A 14,033-nucleotide genomic window follows, 5' to 3' on the forward strand; every position below is an offset into this window, starting at 1 on the left:
TTTTGTGGGGGATGTGGTTGCTGTGTTCAGCCCTTCTTCTCACCGTCCTAATCTTTGTGTATCCATTTCCCAAGATGCCAGAAAGTGTCAAGGTGAGCTCATTTTCTTTATGAGCCCCCCTTACGCGTGTTAGTGCTCCCTTGGGTCATGCTCACATGATTTATGTACTCCACTTTGGGAAAACAAGGTCACTCTTGTCCCAACCTTTGTGTCTATTGATGGTGCCAGTTGTCTCAGGATACAGAGAGTTTATACAGCTACACGGCTGCAGCAAGGACCTACCGAGTTGTTGGCGCTCGGCTATGATGGGTGGTGGTGTCACGTACTAGCAGGCCGTTCTGGAAACCTTCAGTCGGAGTGTGTTATGAGACTATCCAGCCCTCCGCGGCAGAGGGAGCGGGACTCACATACAGTATGAGCACCTGGATGTTAGAGCGTCTTACTGAGTCAGGGAAGAGATCAGTAACACACTCATTCCAGTCTAAAACAGGGGGACTTTGTCCTTTGGCCGGGCAAAAGGTTTCTGTCAGCCAAAAACAAACACGTTGTCTTTTTAAAACGTCATTTCTCCATGTATTTAAGTCTTTTGCTCTCTGTGCGTTTTTCTTAGTTTGCAACAAACTGATGTCTTTCACAAAATTGCGCTCCCCCCCCCCCCATTGAATTTTGAAAAAACTCATGAATTATTAGGGATTTAAAGAAGCTTTTTGCCTCATGAAAAAAGAAAATGGTATCAACAGTGATTTACGCAATCGTTTTTTTACATTATTTGATATAATATATTACCTGGCCTGGGTTTTTGCTTTTCGTTGTTGTTGTTTTTCTTATATCTGGTGGGCCAAACTGAACTGGATATGGATTCAGTGAAACAAGTAAATAGATGTAAAAGTAAGGAAGTAGGTAATACCAGTAACAGCTAAATACTATGTTTTTATTTTACCTTTATTCTTTTATAGTTACACGAGTGCAATGGTTCAGTGAAAGCTGATCATGAAGATAATGCTTCATTGAACCCCATTGAGGAAATTCGAAAGATTAGAAAAAGATTAATAAAAAAAGATTAATATGAAAGCACATTTGTCTCTCTGTATGGAGTAAAAGAAAATCATCACATTGAGCGTGTGAGTGTGGGGTTACCATAGTTACTTACCTCTCTTAGGGACAAAAAAGCTCATCCCTGGAATGCAGATAAACAAATTTACTGTGATGACTGTGTTTAAAGTTAAACTTCTCTAAATTGATGGAAGCAAGTGTGTGTGTGTTGGGGGGATGGAATTCTCTAAGCTTCACTGCACAAAAGGACTTAGTTCCCGTGTGAAGAATAACACACACACAGGTACACACACACTCGTACTGTATATCCTTAGTTACACACGCCGTGCTGCACACATTCACACAGCCTAAGGAATAGAGGGTTATAGTAACCGTATTTTCAGTTTTCCCAGTGGTCCCAGTAATGGAACTGATCTAAGCTGTTTCCTATTGGTATTAAATATGTATCAGTCCCAGCCTTTCATGTGGCTGCTGAGCTGTGTTTTGTGGAAGAAGTCCTCAGGATATTTTCTTATTCTTCAACCAACCGATTTTTTTATCCTCATCTTTTAATTAAGAAGAAGAACAGGGTCTGCGAGAAGGAGAGCTAATCTTTATTAAATGGAATTTCTGGGCCAGTGGGTTGCTTCAGGCCTGGTTACGAAACACCCCACCAACAAACACCACAACCCCTCACTGCCACCCACCACCTCACACACGCGCCATCATCCATTATTTCTTATCAATTAACCTTGAAAAGCCACAGGAATAGACCACAACTGAAATAACACCAGGCACAACGTGAACAGAGGGGCTTCATAAATATTTCAACCGCTCACCTGCTTGGCTCTGTTTCTCTTTGAGAATATTGAACAAGGGTCTAATCTCTGACTCAGTACCGGACCTTCAGACTGGGGCCATCTTGTAGATAATCAATCATGTTCTGACGAGTGTCAGTGTGTACCAGGAAGAATGGGGTGCACAGAAGGTTGATTCCTATAATGCCAGCATCGTTGGCTCCTGTGACCACCATCGCTCACTCTTATTTCCCCGTTCCTGGCAGGTTCTGCTCCTCTATTGTCCCTCTAGCTGTAATTAAAGGCAGCCAAGGGGAACTGAGATGAGTAGAACTCTAGATAGGAGGCCGTATTTCACACTGAGAGGGCCAGATCACAGCCAATATCTGAGCCTTTTCATAGCCTGAGAAGAATCAAACCGCCACAGTCTAGCTTCTACAAACAAGCCCTCAGAAGAGTAGGAAAAGGTGCTTTCATAATCTTTTTTTTTTTTCAAATCAGGAATATTATTTAAATATTGCCATTTCTATGAATATTTTCTCTCCTTTTTACCTTTTTGAGGACCTCATTGAAAAAGTCTTAACCGCAAACATTCAAAAAAAGCACTGAACATGAACTCATTTTGCCAAATGCATGAGAATTGAGGGTCGCATGAATAAATAAGCTAATATTCAATCAGTCTATCCTGCCAGCAAACACTGCAAACACACACGCTTCACACACTCTCTCTCCACCAGTGTCTGACCTCATGCCAGGGTCTCGTCTGTTTGGCCCACGCTGGTTGAATTGAACAAGATTGAAACCTGTCGCTATATTAGGGTCTCCTATCCAGTATAGGGCTATCACAGACAGCGCACGCGTGTGTGTGTTTGTCTGTGCGTGCGTGTGCGTGCGGGCGAGGGTGCTTACACACAGGTCTTCCTGGGCAATGATGTATGATAACACAAACCCACCAATAGCGCTTTGAGGGCACGGCACAGCTGCTAAACATGAAGCTATGGTGATCAGTAAGGCGGTAGATATTGATTGTTTTAAATGGCTATCGCATTACGCTCATAAATATACATTGATTACACATCCTCGGGTTCATACCCTTCGATTTAGTCGTGAAAAATGTGAAACCATTAACCGTTCATGAAACAAACATCCATCTATTCACTCACATTTGTCTCTCAAAGGCTCTTTTGACAAATAGCTGTATGAAGAAACCACAGAATGATTTAATGTGAGGATTTTTACCGTATAAATTGCTGTTCTTGCTATAATTTATGATAAAACCTCAAACCATACCAAAAAAAAAAACAACCCAAAACTTCTGTTTTCCAGGAACTTCCCTGGTAGTTTTTATCCATCAGTTGTGCTACAGTCCATTGACAGAACACAAAATGCCAGGCAACCCAGAATAGACCATCAACTCCTGCGTTCCGCTGCAGCCTAAACCAGCATACCTTCCATACTCGAGGCTTTACCAATGTACAATCACACTGTCTGCGTAATATACAACACATCATTAACTGTGGTTTACCCCTGGTCATTTAATACACTTTCCCTCTGGTGTGACTGGCCTCACCGGGAAGCCTTGAAGGTATAGATAGCTCATTTAGACCACTGCCAACATTGAAATCTTACCTCCAACAGCCTCAGTCTATTCAGAATCCTCATCGGTTTGAGCTCCCTGATCCAGAGGTGTTGATCTTTAGTGTGCCAAATTACATTTTTTTGACCTTTCATTTATCTGATTTGATTCTTCTCGGGAAGGGCGAGGGAATTATCGAGATTTACTGACTGGGAAAGTGACCAATGCTTGCGTGTCTTATCTGTGCCAGATTTGGCGCTTCAGACTGTATGGAGAAGATCCACATTGTTATTTTTAGCCTGGCAACTCCAGTGAATCATGAAGCAATGGGATTATCTGACATTGGAGCGAAATAGATAAAACTCTTGCATTCACATTTACAAATCTTCATTCGTAATTACGCCAAGTTAAACATCACGTGGTTAAGCGCAATAGCGTAACACTGCGATGTAAGACATGGTTTTTGCATTGTGATCTAGCACAGGTGATTCAATAGGGTCGCACACCAGTCAAAAATGTTGAATTTCTTAAAGTTCCAGGCTTCAACTTGACACCTTATTCCTTTTTTTTTTTTTTTTACTAGATCACAAAGGAAGTGATCACAAGAGGCAGGAAATGATCTCATGCAAACAACAACTCCGCTCTCGACTGAGTCACGAAGCGCTGTCCTCCTCTGCATCTGATTGGCTAGTACTCATTGCCTTCCAGGCCTTTTGAGATGAGGTGCGAGGCCTCATGCTCGTTTCCCAAACATCTGTCAGGAGTGTTGCTATGATGAGGACCACCTGTAATACTACACAACATCATCAACCTCCATTTTACTCCATTTCATGAAAGAAAGATTCAATAACGTGTCAAACTGTGAGAAAGGATGGCAACAGTCGTCATGTCTGGATGTATGAACTTTCTACCACTTATGCGGACAAAATGAATTAAAGCAACATGAGCGCAGGTGTAACACGAGGTGTTTCGATGCAGCATTCTGAGAAATTATTTTAGTCCGTAGGATGTTTAATCTGCCATGACCATATAATGCTGGGCAAGCAAAAAAGACAAGAACCTGAATGATGCTGTATTGAATCAGTGACCTCAGAGGCTGCAGAACCACAAGAGTTCAACTTGATTGACAAATGTAAACTGAAGCGTCTGCCATGATTCACACCACATTTGTGGTTGAGAAGGGAATCCTGTTTCATTATGTAATAAAGACACAGCAATGAATCTTTTATTATTTTGTTGGCTGTGGTGCAAAATGTACCTTTGCAATTTGGTGTTATTAGGGCATAAATGCTGACTTGTTCTCTTTAAATTCCCAGAAATACAAAAGGTTTATAAGTGTTTTTGATTTGTTTGATTTTTCTTATTCTGTTTCCTGGCGTGTATCATCCTCTTAAATGAAAATCTCATTCAAATTCAAGGATTAAGGCATTGAGCATTTTAATAAATGAGCGAGCCACACACACACACACACACACACAAACATATATCCCTGCCTGCAGCTTCATCAGAGCAGGACATGAACCAGGCTCTCAGCCTGGAGGCGTTCCCTGAATGAAGAGAGTGGCGGAGAGCTTGATCTGTCTTTATGCTCTTTTAATTACACACGGCTGACTGGGCTCAAATCCCCAAGGGGTTGAGGGAAAAGCACACGTCAGGACCTGACCGCCACTACCACCGTCGGTATTACCCTTCCCTAAGCACCGTCCGGGGAGGGGACGAAGAGAGAACTGGAGGTGGGAGGATCATAGGAAGCTCTCAGGGTAGTACGAGGGGTTAATTCAGAAGACGTGTTTAAAAGAGCCACAGGCAACTGTCCATCACCGCTCATGCGTTTTGACTGACGTGCAGTGGCAACAAACGTCGAGCCTCGGGCCTGGTTAGTGGCAAATCACACCCGTCAGGCTCGCGCAGTGGCAAAACCCAAATAGCTTTGGCTCCCGCGTGCGTACACGCAGCCAGGCAACAAGTATCAGGAACTTGAGATCAGGTTCAGTTGTGTGTCTGTGCTAAACAACAATCCCAATCGTGATCATCCGTGCGCACAAATCGACAAGTAAGCTTAGCTTCACAAGCTCTTGCACACATCTTTCCCTCACCGTGAACACACCCGGAGCCGGGGAATGTGACTCCCTCACACACAGACAGAAACCTTTTATATTCTACAAACCCCTTAATTCACATGCCTCTCACCTCCCAGACCACCCCCCCCCCACCACCACCACCACCACCACCACACACACACATACACACTTTACCATGAAATGAGTGGTGTAACCTCCAGGCAACGTCAAGGTGAAAGAAACGTGTCGTCCCTCTCGTGAGCTTTTTTTTTTGTTTAGCCCCCCTCGCTCTGGCACTTTTCTGGTTAATGACTCAAGTGTGGAGAGCTGTTACTTCAGTCAGGCCTGGCCAGATGAGCCCAGAGGAGATGGTCAGTGTGTGTGTGTGTGTGTGTGTGTGTGAGAGAGAGAGAGAGAGAGAGGAGGATACAGACTGTAATCACAGGCAATCATCAGCCCCTTTGGAGGATTTCTGGCCTGACCTGGTTGGCCTCAAACCTGTGATTTGAGCTGTGAGCTAGAGCGAGACAAAAGAATGAATAGGAGAAGGACGATGACAATGATTATTTATAACAGAGTAAATACTGCTACTGTGAAAGTGCCCTTGTGATGTCCTGTATCAGGGAAGGAGTCATACCTGCTTTTATAAGGGTTGGGTGTCAAAAGAAAAAAAATTGTGTGAAAATGGCAACTTTGCATTGAATTGATCCAGTCTGTACCATTTTATCCATTCAATAAAGGGAGGTAGTCATTGAAAGGTTCAGCCGAACTAGTTAGCAGTTAGCAGTCCGACAACAACACGTGGTTAATGCTTAAAATACACCCAACAATTACACAGCCGCCGCGATGCTGGGGTGGAACCATGTGCTGTTGCTTTCACGTCGCCTCTGATGAAACACGGTATTCATTTTTGTGAAATTGTTCTACTTTTTATCGCTCCATGTGGCCATTTGGAAGGGGATGTAGCCAAACACGGAGCTAAGTGGATCCGTGTCGCTGTTTCAGCTGATTCTTAGGAAGTATTCTCCACTATGGCAGCCCTGTCCCCGCCTCGTGTATCATCCAGGTGTGAACCTCGTTTGTTTTAAATCCAGCATCAGATACATTATTCAATGTCCTTGTTGTAATGCAGAAGAAGCCCAAGTTGAGACGCTTTGGAACAGTGCTGCTGTCATTTTAGACTGAATACCTCATTGGAAACAGATTACTGTCGTTGCAGCAAATCTGACTTATCCCTTCTTATTTCTGTTTGTATGGAATGTATTCAATTATTCGAATCAAGGATTTTGGATCTTGACTTTTGATTTAATAAAGATGTTGTGGAGAACTCCTTCACCTGCTCCAGCGCTGCACTGTACTGTATCTGCCTCAGATTACAAGTACCAAGTATGATTTTACTGTACAGTCGGCCCACAAGTGTCACGACCCGACGGTATAGAGACAGGATGTTGCCAGCCTCCTCTATAGCATAAAAAAATAAACTTCCATGCATCGTGACATGGTGGAGCCCAGCCGTCGAACCACCCTGACCCTACCGTGGATTGGAAAAAAAAGAATCCAATATTGTGCATCCTTCAGCTTGCCCGTCTCTCCTCATCAACACAAGCAGCCTCAACGTAGCCTGGAGGCACTGATACGATTATGAAATCCAGCATGGTTGTTCATTTCATGCGTAAGCCAAGTTTGCTGGTGCCACTCAAAGAGAGCAGCAAGCGTCGGTCTGATCTACTCGCCTTGATATGCAAAAAAAAAACCCAACCTCTACACTTTCAGAACATAGCATGATGTCTCAGCCTTTTACATAGTGTGGTGTGTAGTGATGGTCTGTGTGTGTGTGTGCGTGTGTGTGTGTGTGAGAGAGAGAGAGAGACGTCTTGGACTGTTTGTCTCTAACTCTCAGTCGTACGTGCTCTGTGGTTGAGTCTGGTTGTCTGCTTTCTGCTGTGGTCTTTCATCATGTTCACTCCCTTTTTTGGCATCTGTACTAGTATAGTATTTGTGCGTGTGTGTGTGTGTGTGTGTGTGTGTGTGTGTGTGTGTGCTTGAGGGTAGGACAATATCAGATCTTTACTGCCATCTAGTGGTAGAAGGGTATTAATTAGTAGCACCCCTGAGAGCAGGCACATAAAGCTAAATATATAAAAAAACAGCGACTTGCTGTGTGTTTACAGCATGTGTTTGTGTGTGTGTGTGGGTGTGTGTGTGTGTGTGTGTAGCCGTAGATGCTTGTAGCTCATTAATTGGATTTTACATTAGTGTAGCTGCTAAGTTCAATGAGCGAGCCTTAATTCTTCTCCTGTCCTCACTGCCACTTGTAAGACATTTGCATATAAATTGCTTCAAATGTGATGTTGCTACTAAATTCTTTAACCGCAACTTGTTTAAAATTCATGAATGGTTTTGATTTTGCGTGTGTGTGTGTGTGTGTACGCTATGGTTGAGTTGTCAAAAAAAGAAAAGAAAGAAAACCCTTTGATGCATTCATAAACCCCTGGCAGGTGTGCATGGGAATGTGCATAGAGGGAAATTTTGTGAAATCGTCTTCTATTTTGCGTGTGAAAAGCTCCGGTTTTGTATATCTGCAGCTTCTCATTTTGTCTGAGTCATTACCCCACGGTCTATAGCAGATGGTGAAGAGAGACCCGTCCTTGTGTGTGTGTGTGTGTGTGTGTGTGTGTGTGTGTGTGTGTGTGTGTGTGTGTGTGTGTTCATATTCAGTATGTCTCACTCTCTCTCTCTAAACACTCCGGGCTCTCTACTCTGACCTCTATTGTCTTCAGATATAAAGATGCATTGCTAACATTAACATATCAACAAACTGAGATGAAATTACATTTTTAGGAAGATATTTTTAACGTGAACCCTCGCACGCGCACACACACACACACACACACACACACACACACACACACACACACACACACACACACACACTCACTCCCCGGTGCTGCCATTTATTGCTAGAGGGCGATTAGACTTTAGACAAGTACTCTTGTTCAGCGTTAATTTGTGTCTGCAGCTTGATTGTTTGCCTCCGGAGAAACAAGGACGGTGCTTGGCGCCAAACTAATTGAATGGCCTATTTACATTCTGCTAATTGATTCTGAGGGTTTTGATGAGTTTTTCCCCTCTTTTTCTTCTCTCACTGTGTGTATAACAGGTATTCCTCATTTTATGGGGACAAAGGTCTGTTTAAAGAATCACATTGTGGGGATTTCTATTAAGAAAAGGGGGGCTTATCTTATTATACACGGAAAGAGCAAACTAACCAATATGACTGAATGAGGGGACAAAAGGAAGTCTCATGACATTTTAAGGGTGAAGTAAAGGTCTTAAGGGAATCTTTTGCAGTATAAAAGTACATTTGGCAAAATATTTTATGATTGAAAGGTCCCGTGAAATGAAAAAATTTAATCTTCTCATTTCCCGTCGTTTGATGACTCATCCTGCATTCACACTAATTATGCAGCCAATGAAAAGACGTCTCCCTTGAATCTTTATGCCTCTCTTTATACTTCATGCGATGCGGCTCTAAAAGACCTTTTCCCTTTGTGAAAGAAGCATCTGTAAAATGGCGGATAAAGTCCAGAATTTGATGCATTCATGCTCAGTACGTTTGGAAAGTCTGAAGGTTGCATCACTTCAATATTTATCCATGTTTTGTTTTGTTTTTTAAGCAGAAAGCTAACCAGAAAAAAAGCCAGCTGTGCACATTCCCTGTAAATGTAAATGTCAATCAGTAAGCCTGAAAATCCCTCTGTAGCTTCGTGGTTGCGCAGGAAACCTGTAAATACGTCTATTACGCTTTGATATATCAATAGTTCTCTCGACATAAACCCTGTTGTACGGCCTGTTAAGGAACGATAGACCGGAGCAGCGAATGGTTTTCTGTGTTCTCTCCTGATTAGAACAACCTGCACAATCATGCAGGAAAGCTGCAGGAGTACCGTAGCTCCGCCTCCTCCAGCTACAGTTGAGAGATGAGACTCTTTGATGTCCCTGTGTTAAACATTCTCTGGGTCTGCCGGCGTTTGTTGTGCAGGTGTCACCCTCTCTGCTGCTGTAGCGTGTTAGCATATCCGGATACAAATCAAAAGCCTCTTCTTGATGTGGCGTGGCGTGGAGCACAGTAGGGACATATATAGCATCAGTTGGTTCGATAGCATTAAAAATATTTGACTTGATAAACAGGAAATACGAAATCCAACCACTCTAACAAAGAATGTTCAGCACATTTTCTTGGTGGTCCCTCATGTTGCATGCGTGTTTATATCTTTGGACCACAGTGCACATCCTTCAGTCTCTTTTGGATTCGTGTTTACATGAACCGCCGCCCTGCTTCATTTATAAACGTCCAGGCAGCAGGTCTAAACAGGATGCAGGTCATCTGTAACATTAGTTCCTACAGTCCATACACTGGTTGGGCCAGAGTTTGACTGGGAGATCACTGCAGCCCCGCTGTTTGTGCAAAGTTGTAACAGTCGTTCAGAGAAGCGTCTCGCCACAATACAAGGCTTGATTATTATTATTATATTTTTTTTTTACAGCTGGAGTGCTGCCGGCTCTCTGGATTTATGGTTCTCTATCAAAGCCTGTGTGTTGGATTCTGTTTCTGCTTCAATTGTTTCCAGTCGTGTAGCCGTTGGTGGGCTCCATTCGCTCAATTTTAAAGCTACAGTGAAGCACTTTTACGACGTCGCTGCACTTCTGAGAGGATGCACATTGAGTTTGCGCACCAGAGACTTATACTGCCTGAGTTAGCTAGTTCCTGTTAGCCCTTTGCTAACTTGAATTTGAGGAAACGGATAACAATCTGACAGTAAATCAATTTCTCTGGAGTTTTGTGATGCTCAAAGGAACAGTGACAACGGAGTGGCCTATGCCTGGAAGCACGTGTTTGTAATAAATGTCACCGCCAGAAGATGGAGACAAAAGTGCTGCACTACAAAGCTTTTGCATGAAGTAGCTGTCTGGTATTAGTGCTAAAACTCTGTTCAGGTTAAAATAAGGGGAAGGAACAAGGAGGTTAGAAGGACCTTGAAATGATTAGACCACGAAATTCAAACGGTAGTTTTTAGAAAATGGACTGTTTCTTCACAAAGTTCAAATAGTTCTCTAGTTTTAGTCAAATTGTGCTAATGGATAACAAAAGCGGCAAAGGAGGTTTACTCTCTCACAAAAAATAAAATAAAAAATACAGTTGCACCATGTTGCTGTTCTCAATTGGAAGCATAGAAGAAAACACAAAACCAATTTGAGTTCTTGTGGTCTCCTCAAGATCTCCCCGTGGACTCGTCGTTGTATTTTATACGTCAGAGCATATTTCGAGTTTCCACTGTTTTTTCGGATGTATGTTTTTGCTTCTCTGTCCGCGATCTGTCTCTTATTTTCCATCATCGTGTCTGCTCATCATCACCCCACGTCTGCAAGAGAAGTACAGCCCTCGTTTTGTTTTGTTTTGTTTTTTCTTTTTGGTCAGTCAGCACAAACAGAGTCAGAGAGCCATGTCGTAGCTCTGGTCGCCATCCAAGCCTGTGCCTGTCCTCTCATGCCCCCTCCATTCCCCTCTCTTACTTTCTTCAACTCCCTCGTTCATTCTCTCCCATGACCTCAGGGAGTCCTCTAGAGGTTCAGCCTTCCAAAATGGGATAATCCCCCCCACCCCACCCCCTTTTTTGGGTTCCATACTCCCGAATTAACATTGAGGAAAAAAAAGAACCTCACTGTTGAGTGACTCACTCAAATAATTGTTGCTTTTAACTGTATCAGGTTTCGTATTCTCTTGACTTTCCCCCAGTACCGTGCGGTATCTGGGCCACTTGAGAATTAGGGCCTTTGAGTAAAAAAAAAAAAGGGTGGAAAAAAAAGAGTGACATCAGAGAGAGAAAGAGAGAGATCTTGAATAAAGCCTGTAATTTTCTGCTCGGTTTCTATGATTGTATGTACGATCAGGGAAGACAAATGAGTCAATTGGAGATTTATCCTCCTACTTGTACTGCCAGTTTAGGCGCTTATGTTTAAGTACCTTTATGACTGAGGTGTCTCAAGGCAGCGATCTGTCTTCTGAAGGGGCGCTGGGGGTTTTTCGAAGCTGAGTAAGAGACACGACTTGTTGGATTTGTTGGGGAAGACAGCCAGAAGAAAGAAGAAAAAAAAAAGGAGGACCAACTTGATTTTGAAACAGACAAGAACTGTTCGACATGCCATCAAATTTTTGAGGAGAAGGGAAAAAAAAAGCGAGGCCTTGCAGAGTGAAGGATGAGATCCCTCCCCTTTGCCAAATCCAGAATACTGTAGACTCCCTCCAAACCCTCCTCCCTTCCTCTGCCGTCCCATGTGAGCAGCAGCCTGATGACTGGACCTCTGTGTCCCTGCTCTGCTTACGCTTTGCTGCGCTCCAGCAGACATGCATTGTTCTTCACTGTACGCTACTTGTTGTTCCCATTCTCAAAAAGATAGTCTGTGTTAGCTCCGGCGGAGAACATTGAACCAGGAGAGACCCGGGCTGCCTCTCGGTGAGTACTTTGACTTCTTTGAATAGAGAGATTGGTGTCTGACTTTAGATACAAGTTCCAAGTTTTCTGTTTTATATGCTGTAACAAAACCATAAAGAAAAGAATATGGAGGAAAACGTTGGCAAGGAAATGCTCACGCTTCTGTCTGACGAGTTCCCTTTTTGCTGACTCACTCTATTAACTTCTCCATGCTGCGTGGGAGTCCGTGTGTGAGGCTACATGTGTTTGCTATTGCGCCCAACATCCTGAGTAATTACCTGTCTTCCCATCTCGGTGTGTGTTACTTTTAATTTGCTCCCTACCCGTTGATGTGAATGTGTGATTTTTTTTTTTTTATTAGAAGAAAGAAGATTAGAAAAAAAACAAACAGTGATGTTGGCATAATGTTGCATCACTGCTTGCCATCAGGTCTACATTGATTTCTCGTCTCTGCTCCATGAACGGGAACAATAGCTTTGATCTTGGCCAAAAATCAGCGCAAGCCAGCTAAATATCAACACCAAATCTCCTTCAAGATGTTGCTCATTGATTTGCTTTGTTGCCAGATGCGCGCGCACACACACACACACACAATCGAGCCTTGTCGTCTAGAGGGACCGCATTGTTTGAGTCACATAATTGTTTGTGTGTATGTGTCGAAAGGCTTGTCCAAAAGGTCTTGGACAATGAAGTCTGTCACTTGGGGGGATGTGGATTTCTCTCTCTCTCTCTCTCTCTCTTTCTCTCTCTCTTTTTTTCTTCCTCTACGATTCCAATTCAAGTTCGCCCCTCACATCTGGATCTCCACAGCAGCTGACAAGGAACAAGGGAACGGATGGAGTGAGGAAGGGGGGTACAGATGGGGGAGGAAAAGGGAGGAGAGAGATGCATTGGAAATGTGAGGAAGGGGAGTTTTTGCTCAAGCCAGAGTTCCTTTTGGCCGCCTTCTCTCGGTGCAAGAAGAACAATGTCATTGTGAATGGCTGGTGTTGGAGATGAAAAACAAATACTGGGACAGGAAGTACATGATGCACAAACACACACACACACACACACACACACACACACACCCTTATACACTTACGACCATCAGGCCAGTTTTAGGCCTGTTAGCATTGGCATGGAGCATTTTAGGGGTCCAAGCCCAAGCGAGCAAAGAGCATCTACACAAAACAAAGTTCTTTTTTTCCCTCCCAAATGATAGCGCTGCTCTGGACTACCACATGGTTCCTCTGTTACACATGGAATTGCTGGCAGCATCTTTGGCGAGGAGTCTCACCGGGGGTGTAGCGTACGAGAGGACCGCTCCAGCCCCCCAGCGCTTCACCAGATGAAGCGCTAGTGCCGTGAGCAGGACACATAACCCCATCTGGCTTCTGTGCAGATGCCCAACCAAACTGGAGTCAACGGGCAGAACCTAACCTACCTGTGCTGGTACACAAAACTGCATGGCTCATTGTAAGAGTAGCTGCCTAGCAACCGAAGAGTCGCTGGTTCGATCCTCATTTCCCTCTATGACTGCGAGCCAGTTACTGCTCCTTAATCACTCCTGATGAGCAGGTTGGCACCTAACATGGCTCCATGAGTGTGTGTGTGTGTGTGTGTGTGTGTGTGTGTGTGTGTGAGTACGTGAATGAACAGCAAAGGTGTTGTAGAAATGCAGTCCATTTACAACGAAGCGCTGCAGCTCCTAGGCACCACTAAGAATTAGTCTAAAGAGAAGATGATGGGTTTGGCCATAACTTGTCCAAGGTTTTTTTTTGATAAGATTTTACTTGGCAAATCCATCTGTTTGTCTCCCTCCATAGCCGCATATTGGCTCTGATGAAACACCATGAACCCAAAGCTGTTCTCCAGAGTGGATTGATTCACTTCTCTCAGCTTTTTCATCGTGTCTGCCAGCTGAAACAGGCCCCAGCTGCCGGTCCAATAATACCACGCCAAAACTGGGCAGCCACTCCTCTGCCTGTTTATCCACAAGAGGGTCAGCCATAGCAACAGGTGTGTATTGACATCATTAGCAATAGCCAAGACAGCATGGAGGCACATGTATTTAAAAATGTCTGGTGCACAT

At 43.7% G+C, this 14,033-nt stretch overlaps 1 protein-coding gene across 7 annotated transcripts in view; it reads left to right on the top strand.

Moving 5' to 3' along the window:
* Positions 1-14,033, top strand: part of sash1a (SAM and SH3 domain containing 1a) — a 258,670-nt gene that overhangs the window by 172,897 nt on the left and 71,740 nt on the right. The window contains exon 1 of one of the 7 annotated variants that reach the window (XM_086190202.1): positions 11,858-11,980. The exons of the other annotated variants lie outside the window; for them this stretch is intronic. The gene's annotated coding sequence lies outside the window, so the exon portion shown is untranslated. Of the gene's footprint in view, positions 1-11,857; positions 11,981-14,033 lie in introns of those variants that run through there. 7 annotated transcript variants of the gene reach the window in all.

This window comes from Aulostomus chinensis, chromosome 20, assembly GCF_037954235.1.
Source record: "Aulostomus chinensis isolate RoL2024-O1b breed Wild chromosome 20, RoL_Achi_v1.0, whole genome shotgun sequence".
NCBI lineage: Eukaryota > Metazoa > Chordata > Actinopteri > Syngnathiformes > Aulostomidae > Aulostomus > Aulostomus chinensis.